Here is a 10,739-nt window from a genome sequence, read left to right on the forward strand (position 1 = left end):
AAATGGGGTGATATTTAATAATTAGTAAAAGCTTATTTGGGACAGCGAGATGAAAAACAACCTATACAATAATATTTGTAGGAGGACAGGTAGGTTACCTGTAGTGTTGGGCAATAACGCATCAATGCGTTACTGTAACAACATTATAGTATCTAATACTGTAACATTACTTTTACTGTAACATTAACGCATTACTTTTTAAACATAATAACATATTAATATATAAATGTTACAATATGATGCGTTTGTCCCTTACTTGGTAAGTTAATTAATTTTGGCTGCAGTCTAGCCCACATCTTCTTGTTAACAGCGGGATTGTGGGATTGCTGTGAGAGAGACAGAATGTGCACGAGGTAGACCGAGAGACTATTAACATTACCATTATTATAACTATTTCTAATAATACTATGTTTGTTTCAAATAAGCACATATTTGTTATCTGTATGTCAAAATTGATTCATTCAGTAGACACAGTGACAAATCAGTGACTTCAGTGATTTCTGTTATATTTCAGAACACGCTACTTAAATGTATAGTGTTATATTCCTCAGAAAAATGCTGTGATAATTTTGTTTTTTTCTTTTATTTTTTGTTGTTTTACATATTTTTAAAGCTGTTATACAACCGCAGATTTTGAACTTTGAATATATACCGCTTATTTTCCATGATTTGTTGACATACCACATTTAATTTGTGGTTAGTTTGAAAAAAATTGGTCATAGATAAAATTTTGGGGCAGCTGTTATGTTTTTGTTTTGTTTAGAATAGATGAAATTTATGGTTGTCTATAATAGCAGTTTTTTGTTGCTGAGTTTCACCAAATTTATTATGAATGATAATTCAGATTAATTTCTTTTATTTAGTTCATAAAGGTTTTGTGTTTGTTGTATAGTGTTGCTATTTTCATACTCAAGCTGTCTTTTATGATGTTAAAGTAACTTTAGTTTTTGCTTCTTGTTTCTGAATATATTATTCAGCTGGTTTATCACCTTGTGATATTTTTATTTTTGTGCCGTTGTTCTGACTTAAATTAGTGTTAAAAAAATACTTTTTGTTTAAGTTTGTTGTGTGTCTTAGTTGTGAGAATGTAAATTAATTAAATCTGTGAAGCTGACCAAAGTATATTTTTTATACAGCACTTAAGTTACATTATAAGGGCATTGATAGGAGCATTAAAATGGTCTTTGGAAAAGTAACTCAAAAATTACTTTTAACAGTTTCGCATTACTTTTTGGCTTAAGTAATCGATAAAGTAATTGAGGTACTTTTTGAATGAAGTAACTGGTACTACTTACTATTTTTCAGTAACTACAGTAGCACAACACTGGATAGTTGATATACAGTTGCAAATTAGGCAACATAATTGGGATTGTTAAAATAAAGAGCAGCCAGAGTTTATTTATAATGAACATATCTCTCATCTCATTTTGCCATCTTGTATTTATTTCACAGTTTGCATGCTCACACAAGGGCAGTAACATGAATTTAAAATGATGGCCAAATACTCCCTTTATAAAACAAATGACCCTTTAAGTACAACAACATATTTTATATCATATTATAAACTATATAATAATGCTTTATCTTATGTGCCAGCTGGCATTATCCTCCTCATTTGCTTTCATCTGAGCCAAATTCATATTGTGCAGTGTTACGGTGTCATCTGTAGTGCAGCAGCTCGCTCAATTTAATGTTATTAACTAATGATGGAGATACTGCGTGAGCTCTTGGCCTTTTCTGGACTGTTTATAAAAGTAAGTGTTTAAGAGGTGGCAGGCAATATGATTTACAGTGACTTGACATCTCATACCCTGGCGGAGACCAAATGAGGACACAATCACATTTAATATAACATTCTTTCTCATTTTCTCCTTCATAAGTCATTTTTTAACTCATCCATATACTGTAGTAACAGAGGAACAGACTATGCTGATCACAGCAAACAATTCTCCAACAATAGATCAGATGTGAGGGCTCCATGGGTACAGTTGTCCTATTTCCCCTGAGTGCTGATGAAACCGAGAAGATCTGGTGTGACTCAGCAGGAAAGCAATCCTGTAAGGGCCTGATCCGAATTTCTGTCATTACTCAAGCATGCCAACTTATCAAAGCTGCTCATTACCCCGCTTGCTGAAGCAAGTTTCATATGGCAGCTTTCAAATTATGTTTGTGCTTTTTTTGAGTTGTCAATCAAATAAAATATGAATTCCACATTATTCTGATTTATTTTAAACACATTTAGTGCACATATTTGTAGGCTTAGTGTCATTCAAAAGTGTGGGATCAGTAAGGAATTGAAATAAATGCTACTATTTTGTCCATTAAATTTACCATAGAACCTACAATAAATATATAAATGTGGAATACTGTTTATAAAAATTGTATAAAAAGAATTTGGTCAAAACAACAGCCTATTGGAATGTGCATTAATTACTGCTTTAAAATTTGCTTTAACATTATATAAATAATTTACAATATCTAATTTCTTGCAGATTTTTTTGCTAAGATAAATGCAGGATATGTGATCCCCTCTGTAAAACCCTGGCTGAAGTCACTTAATTAATTTCCATGAAAGTATATACCCATGAGAATGACAGAAATATGCTATTACTGTTTGCTGCAATAAATGATGTTTTTAAAAGTTTTTTTTAGATATGCATTTTTAACATAACAAATACTAAAATAACAATTTTACAAAAAGAGCGTCTTAATAAATAAATAAATAATAAATAATAATAATCTGAGGTTTGCAACCTAAACACTGATTGCAACCATCTCTGGGTTTACTTTCGGTACAGAAACAGTGCTAATATTTATTTTCTTCCTTTAGAACCCACATATAGGCTAATATAATAATTTAATATTTTTCTACAAGTGCAAATGTCAGGTCAGTCCAGTCCCTGGGAGTGCAAATAAGCTGTGACATTAGCCTGCTTAAACTTTCTGTTTAGATTTTTTATTTATTTATTCATTTATTTTTTATTTATTTTGCTTCAACGCCAAACCAAAGAACTTTGTTTAATTGGTTTTGTTTCCAAGCTCGTCAATGTAACTCGCTTATTTTAAGATCATTTCATGGCTAGTACACCCAACACAATCTCACAGCAATTCGTAATTGTCAAATTTGAATTTGTACGATCTCATTCATACAATTTAGTATGATTTGCTCATCACCCAATGATGGCTGGGTTTAGAGGTGGGTTGGGTGCCATGCATCCTTTTTAAAATTGCACATTTTCATATGACTGAACTCGCCACTAAACTAACAAAATATAAAATAGTTACATTTCCTCGTGGAATTAGATTGGATACACCACAATAATCATTCACTCAGTTATAAAGCATACTGATGCTATGGTTTGATGAACTTCCTGTCAGACTGATTAGCTGTTATAAAGAGCAAGGAATAGATAACGGATTGTTTAACAGCTAATACGATTTTAGCAGCTAATACAAATGTCTCTGCTCGTTGAATCACTGAATGCCAGCTCAATTGTGATTCGCTTTGGGCAAAAGTTTCTGCTAAACAACGACATTGTGAAATTGCCCCAAATGATGACATGACATATCCTATATCATATTATTTATTGGAGGATGACGATATACTTTACAGACCTACTTTACAAAAAATATTTTTTTTTCCATAAATGTGTCGTATATCATAAAAAATGGGAGATTCACAACTTTAATCTGATACATGGCACATAGTCAGGATAATTAGAGGTATGTTTTTTTTGCCGTTTTAAATTAAGCTTTTCTTCAAATTAGAATTTCTCAAAAAGATGATTTTTTTGTGTCTAAAACGAAGCAAATATTTGTCGGGGCCTAACTCAGTCAATATTAAAGATATCAAGGTTGTATTTTCACAGAAAATTCCTAACTCTTGTGTAGAAAAAATTTATGTCAAATACTGTGGATCACAAATAACATGACCTTAGCTGGGTTTTCACAGAGAGGGTCACATTTGTAAATGTGGTAAATGCAGCTGTAATAATAAACAGAAGACCATACCTTTTCATACATATAAAATGCCAAACTGTGTATGTATAAAAGGTTATGCATTGAAATGCTGACAGGGGTAAGCATATTTATTGAACATGTAAACTTTAAGAGCCAGCGTAATTGTATTAATCACAAAATACATAGTAAAAATGATCTCTGAAAGGGAATGTTCAAAGACAACAATTGTTTCAAACCTATTTGAGTTTTTTTCCTATAATTCAACTGAAAATAAAAGAAAAATGGAAAGGCAAATGTTGGAAACCAGTTACAGATTTCCACAGTATCAATATTGGTTTTTAGCATTCTTCAAAATTTATAATTTTGAGTTCGGAAAGCGAGAAAATCTTCATTTTTGGTTGAATTATCCTTGTAAGATTATACTCCATAAAATCACATTTGATCATGTACCTACGGTTTATATTACTTGTTCGGTAACTATTTAATACCGTACTGTCACCATTTCTCAGATGCTTCCAGAAGCTTTTTTTTTTATTTCTGTGACTCTGAAAATGATCTAGAAGGGTATGTCTAGAAGGCTAGAAGGGTAATGTCTATGACTGCAAGCCAATCCACAGCACTAATGCAACCGCTGTTCCAGAGCTCATTTCACCTGAAGACAATAAATAGTAGGTTGCAGTGTATTCAGTTTCATCTTCAATGCCCATCATCCAAAGAACCCTATTGCCAACAGCCAGATAAATTGCACTGAAAGACTAGCGTTAGACCAGATCTAAATTGAAAAGGTTAAAAAAGAGATATGATACCATCAGATATCACATTTTCTCCATTATTTGAAAGCAACTGGGTATATGAGAGGGATGACATAAGGTGTCAGTCGAGCTTGAAAGTGGTATTGTAACTACAAAGTGATATGTATAAAAGAGTAATCGAAACTAAAAATCAGGTAGGTCATCATATAAAAAGAAATTAACTGATCATCTATACATACATGTGTTAAAGTATAGTTCACCCCAAAATGCAAATTTTGGCAGCCAAATTCCAACATCTGATACCCGTCGTATGTGTCCACACAATGTCAAGCTGTAACTTCATTAGATGTTGATATTTTATTGTTGCGTTGGAAATAAGCAAAATGCAACATCTGTCCATAGGGCTGCACAATTTTGGCAAAAATGTGAATCACAAATTTATTTATTTTTTTGCTTAAGATCAAGATTACGATTCTATTTCATGATTCTGTATATGTAAAATAAGGGTTAATATGATTAGCCTAATATTTTTGTTAATCTTCAAACATATGGTAAAACAACAATAATAATATTAGGCCTATGTGTAGTTCTACTGTTGCTTAAAGTGCTAAATTTTGTATTATGGTGGACTCTCAATATGTCCTGTTTGTTAATTCACAGTAAAATGATGACATCAGAATATAACTTTTAATATAACACTATTCGTGTGCACGCGTTCTCGGCAGTAAATAAACAGTGAGTCAGCTCACGTGCGATTTTGCGACCATAAATACATGAAGACAGAAATGACACTTTGGGTGAATTATATCTTATAAATACAGTATGACACTTTTAACGCCATTTGAAGGTGTCAATGTTGCTGTGAAGACTTCTGCGGCCAGGTTCTTCTCTCCTGACCTTGAAAATATAATTGGCGGAATCGTAGAAAAGCTGAATTTGGATCGTGTGTAGGATCGAATCGAGATCGTGATCTTTTTTCGATTAATCGTGTTGCCCTATCTGTCCGACATTGGACGTTAATGTCTGCCTGACGTTGACGTCTGATGTCAATCCAATTTTCATTTTCAAACGGAAGTCAATGATTACAGGTTTCCAGCATTCTTCAAAATATCCCCTTTTAGGTTCAATAGAGCAACGAGAAGAACAACACAAAACCAAAACTCGTTAGGAACAAGTGAAGAGTCCATCCAAATATGTGAATTAGATTTATGAGCAAAAAACAAACAAGCTGAAATATAGCATAAAACATGCAAATAATGTTTCTATCCAATGAGTCAAATAGGTTAAAATTGTCACAAAAAGCAGTACCATAATAAAGTATAAAGTGGTATTTCAAAAATTAAAAAAAAAAAAAATAAATAATAATAATAATAATAATAATAATTACTTGTGCCTCAGAGAATGAAGAGAAAACATAGGTTATGATATCATTTTTAAAAATATTTATGCACAACTTGTCATTTCCATTAGACTTTGTTATGTAGTAATCCAAAATATGTTTAAAAATAGGTGGATGCAAACATAGTTATCGATGTCATAAATTTAGGGTGAACTATCCCTTGCAGACATTTCAGTTGGACACCTCTAAAATTTAAAAGGTGCTCTCTTTAATAATATCCACTGTGCCCTTTGTGGGTCACAAAGTGTCACTTTAAACTTCCTGCTCAGTGGCTGGAAATAGAGTTTTACTTTTCCCCTTCAATCTGTTCTGGTCTGTGCTTCCTATTTAACCCATTGGGCAATGTTTCCACAGTATTGATTTCTGCAATGAGGAAACCAAGGGCACCTACTAGGAAAAGATGCAAGGGAACTTGCACCTTTCTTGGTTGTACATCAAGATTTGACACCGATACAGATTATACAATAGGTGAATAATCCATCTGTTTTGATGTATTACGTTCTGCTCGTCATACTGATTATAGGAATTCAATCATATCTCAGTCAAATGCTGATATAAATCCACCAAGCCCATGCGTTCTTGCTAATCAAAATGTCATCTTCAGGCTTGGAAGTATAATATACAACACATTTAAAACTAACATGAACAGCAGAGCTCCATGTCCTCTTTGAGTGGTCACCAAGGGAATGTGCACACATACTTGGATGGGGGAAGGGGAACCACTGGCAGCTAATCTTGGGACATGATCTTATTTACTGCCACCTAATGTGCTATTGACCCCACTGCCGGTCAGGGAATACTTCTATTCACAGGCTAATTAACCCCTTGACGTTGACTCTAGGCTAATCAATGATGGGCGTGTATTAATGTGCCAGTCATGGCGTCCTCCCAGCCAAAAGCTTCAGTGGGACTGAGGATTTCTGACAGAAAACAGGTAAAATATGTTCTTAGGACGTTGTTTGTGTGGAAGTTGAGTTGTGTGGTAGCGAGTTAGCAAAATGCGGTGAGTCTCTTGAGGCTAGACAAACTCAAATAGGTTTGGGTTTTAGCCAAAGATCTGAGGAACAAGCTACAAGTGATCACAGGCCACATACAACTGTGTTTGTCACACATGTTTAAGCGCTTAACATCATTCTGTATGCACCAAGAAGGTTATATTGGGAAGTGATGGATCAATTGTCATTAAATCCACGTAGTGTTTACAGAAGCAAGCTGAACAACTAGTTGTTAATGCATTGACGGCACTCTCTTGTGGACAATGGCAGCTTGTCAATTTGTTTTTCTTTTCGCCAGGTGCAGTGCAAGCAAATCACAGGAAAACAGCTACATTTATTCACAAACTTTGCCATCAGTTTCTCTCTCTCCACCATGCTGGCTCTAACAGAAGGTTGCAGGGATTGCATAATTGTGCAGACCAACCCAGAAATTAGCATCACCATGGTGCCCCCATGGCTTTTAGATTTTTGCCTATAGTAAGCATGTTGCCAACAATACTTATGGTTTTTATACATTTTATCAGGATAATACAGAACAAATAAAAGTACATACAAATAAGTATCAGAAGATGAGCTGTATACTGGGCTGCAAACATATCAGATTTACTTTAAATGGAATGTTTGAGTTAGAATAGTTAGCAAGAGCACAAATGTAAACAAAGAGAGGCTGTAGTAGCATATTAGTGTTGCGATGGTTTCCAATTCACATCGTTGAAATGTAGGGTGCTTTTTCCAACTTTGTCATTTTGAAATCCAGTCAGTTTTTTTTATTTTTTATCTAAGCGTGTTTGAACGCAACAATCACTCAGATCTACACTAAAACAATCGTTCTGCGATTAATAGAAAATGGTGGTCTCAGCCCACTTACAAACGCATTTGCTTGTGGTGACAAAGCAGTCTGACTCAACAGACCAGGGTTTATTGCAAAGTACACTGGATGAAAACTAACAGCATTTGTTCTTCTAATGCCTCTCAAAAAATTATATAAAATGACTAACTGAAATTAGATTAGAAGAAAATTTCAGAACAACAGTTCACCCCCCTACAATTGAACACAATAAATGTTATATTAAGAAACATTTAAAGTATATTGAATCAGTAGCTTTTGATGTGGAGGTTCCTTTTCTGCTACATGTACAGTTGCCCTAAAAAACTAAATAAAATAGTTGTAAAAAACATGTTAAAAACAAAACTTCTCAGGAACAGTATAATTTATTTATAGTATTTTTATTTGGGGTTTTCTGACACATTGTAATGGATGAATGTTGAATACAGAGCAAGAAGAAACTAATAAAAGAAAATAGGGATCTGGTCAGATCTAATTCAAACTTGTTTCATCCACATCCCAGTTAACCACTGACTCCAACATTAAATGTAATTTTAAATTGAGATTCAGTTTCGATTTCTCCAGCCCACCCATAAATGATTCTATCATGTATGCTACCAAGTATGATTAAATACAGGCTATGTGAAATGAAGCTTTAAAGGCTAGAAACTAGGAAAAACTGAGGGGGGAACGACATTAAGAAAAAGGAGTGAGAAACACTGGGGTGCAGATCAGGATTTAACAATCTCATTACAATCGTAAGAGGCTATCTCTGACTTTTCACATTATTATCTGAAGATCCACGCTGTGCTTGACTTGCCAAGGTGCTGACCCTGTGCCAGCTAATTCTCAGCAGCCTTCCTTTTCCCACCGTGATGCATCTTTTTAAAGGTAGCCAAATGCAAAGATTATCCCAGTATGCAAAATAAACTCAAATCAAGGATGTATGACAAAAGTCGCCACTATTAAGGTCACAAACAGATACTTATATAGATACCTCTTTCCAATGCCACACTGCTCTATTTCAATTGTCTTGTAGTTTTCCTTTTAAAGGTATAGCCCGCCCACCCTATTAAATAAATAAATGGATACCACCACCACCTCAAAGAAGAAGAAGAAGAAAGATACTCACTATTTACTTACCCACCAGTTGTTTCAAACATCTAAGAGTTTATTTTTAATTGTTTAACACAAAAGTATATATTTTGAAGAATGTTTAAAATTGCTAATCATCATTGTTGGGGGTAACGCGTTATAAATAATGCAGGCTACAAAATATTTTTACTTTTCCAAGGTAACATATTACTTTTAAAAATAAGTCATAACATTTGAGTTACTTTTACCTTGCTTAATTGGCTTTTACAAAACATATTGGAGAATAAAAATGACCTTAGTCAGGTTGAATCACACACTTACTGAAAGAGCGTGCTGCAAGGGAACAGACATTCGGCTCGCACTCATCATCATCATCAGGTCTCTTTTTTTCACAGCAGATGAGTCAGTGTTCTGTTTTACTAACTGAATAATTTTGGATATTGGTTCATTTCAAGTCAGAGGGGGTATCTGGTATGTTAGTACTGAAGACGCAAATCATTTCACAACAACTACAGTCAATTTAATCACTTAGAAGATCCGGTTAAAACAAACGATTCATTCGCGAATCGCCCGTCATCACAACAGACTACAGTCAGAAACAGAAACAATGGCAGGCCGGAGACTTACATTTTTGCAATGGATTCTTGTTGTTTTGAACTGATCAAAGAAAAGAAGTGGATTGCTGTTAAGTGTAGATTATGAGTAAGTAAAAATCTTGAAAAATGCAAAAATTATTGAAAAAAAAAAAAAAAAAACTGAATGCAAGGCATTACACCTGCACCTCCAGCTAAACAACAAATGATTGATGCCAGTTCACAATTAATTCCACTAAAGTAAACAAACAGAAAAAAAAGAGTTGCAGCCACTGTCTACTGTAGAAGCGATTATGTTTTGTAATATAGTAAGATTATTTCTCTTTTGGGAAATGATTTACACATTTGTTAAGGCCATTTGAAGCAATTTGTTCAAAGTAAAAGCTCAAAGATTTATTTTAATTTGAGTGTGTTGTTTATCGTCTTACTCTTCATTTTGTTATTAAGCATTTTAAAGGTTTTAAATCTGTTTTTGTCTTAATATAAATGATTTCATGATAGCAGCTACTCTAAGGCTTCATTGTGGTCTTATCTCAATGAACAGGGAATTTACTTAACTGATAACATAAAACGTACAAAAGCATTAAACACATTACTTAACATGCTTTTATTAATCTGTAAACAGCATGTATAGCTCTGAGCTAAAAAAAAAAGTTCTCAAAATATAATATTATTCTATTTTTTTAAAAGGGAAAATGAAGGTGTAGGTTATATAGGTGGTTGCTTAATGCAGAGAGCTTCTCTATAAAAAGGGTGAAACTTGATGGTGAAACAGAACTTGCAACCCCTGCAAGTTCTGAAAGAGAACAAACCTCAGCCAGGTAAGGAAAACTAACATAACGCATTACTTAACATTAAAAAAGTAACTAAGTAACACAAACAGTTTTTGGGGGGACTAACTCAATATTGTGATGCATTCCTTTCTAAATTTTCCGCAACACTGGTAATCATACATAGTAGGAAAAACAAATAGGTCAAAGTCAATTGCTATCAATATCCATTCGGTACCTTTAATAACCAAGACTTCTTGATGAATGTTTACTCAACAATGTCCTCATAATGTTCATACACAAATCAATATGTGTATTGCTAGTTTAAGAACAGTGTCAAAAGCCTCAA

General features: G+C 33.7%; 1 protein-coding gene across 3 annotated transcripts in view; it reads right to left on the minus strand.

Moving 5' to 3' along the window:
* edil3a (EGF-like repeats and discoidin I-like domains 3a) overlaps window positions 1-10,739 on the minus strand; it is a 326,360-nt gene that overhangs the window by 12,632 nt on the left and 302,989 nt on the right. The window lies entirely within an intron of this gene.

Source organism: Danio rerio, chromosome 5, assembly GCF_049306965.1.
Source record: "Danio rerio strain Tuebingen ecotype United States chromosome 5, GRCz12tu, whole genome shotgun sequence".
NCBI lineage: Eukaryota > Metazoa > Chordata > Actinopteri > Cypriniformes > Danionidae > Danio > Danio rerio.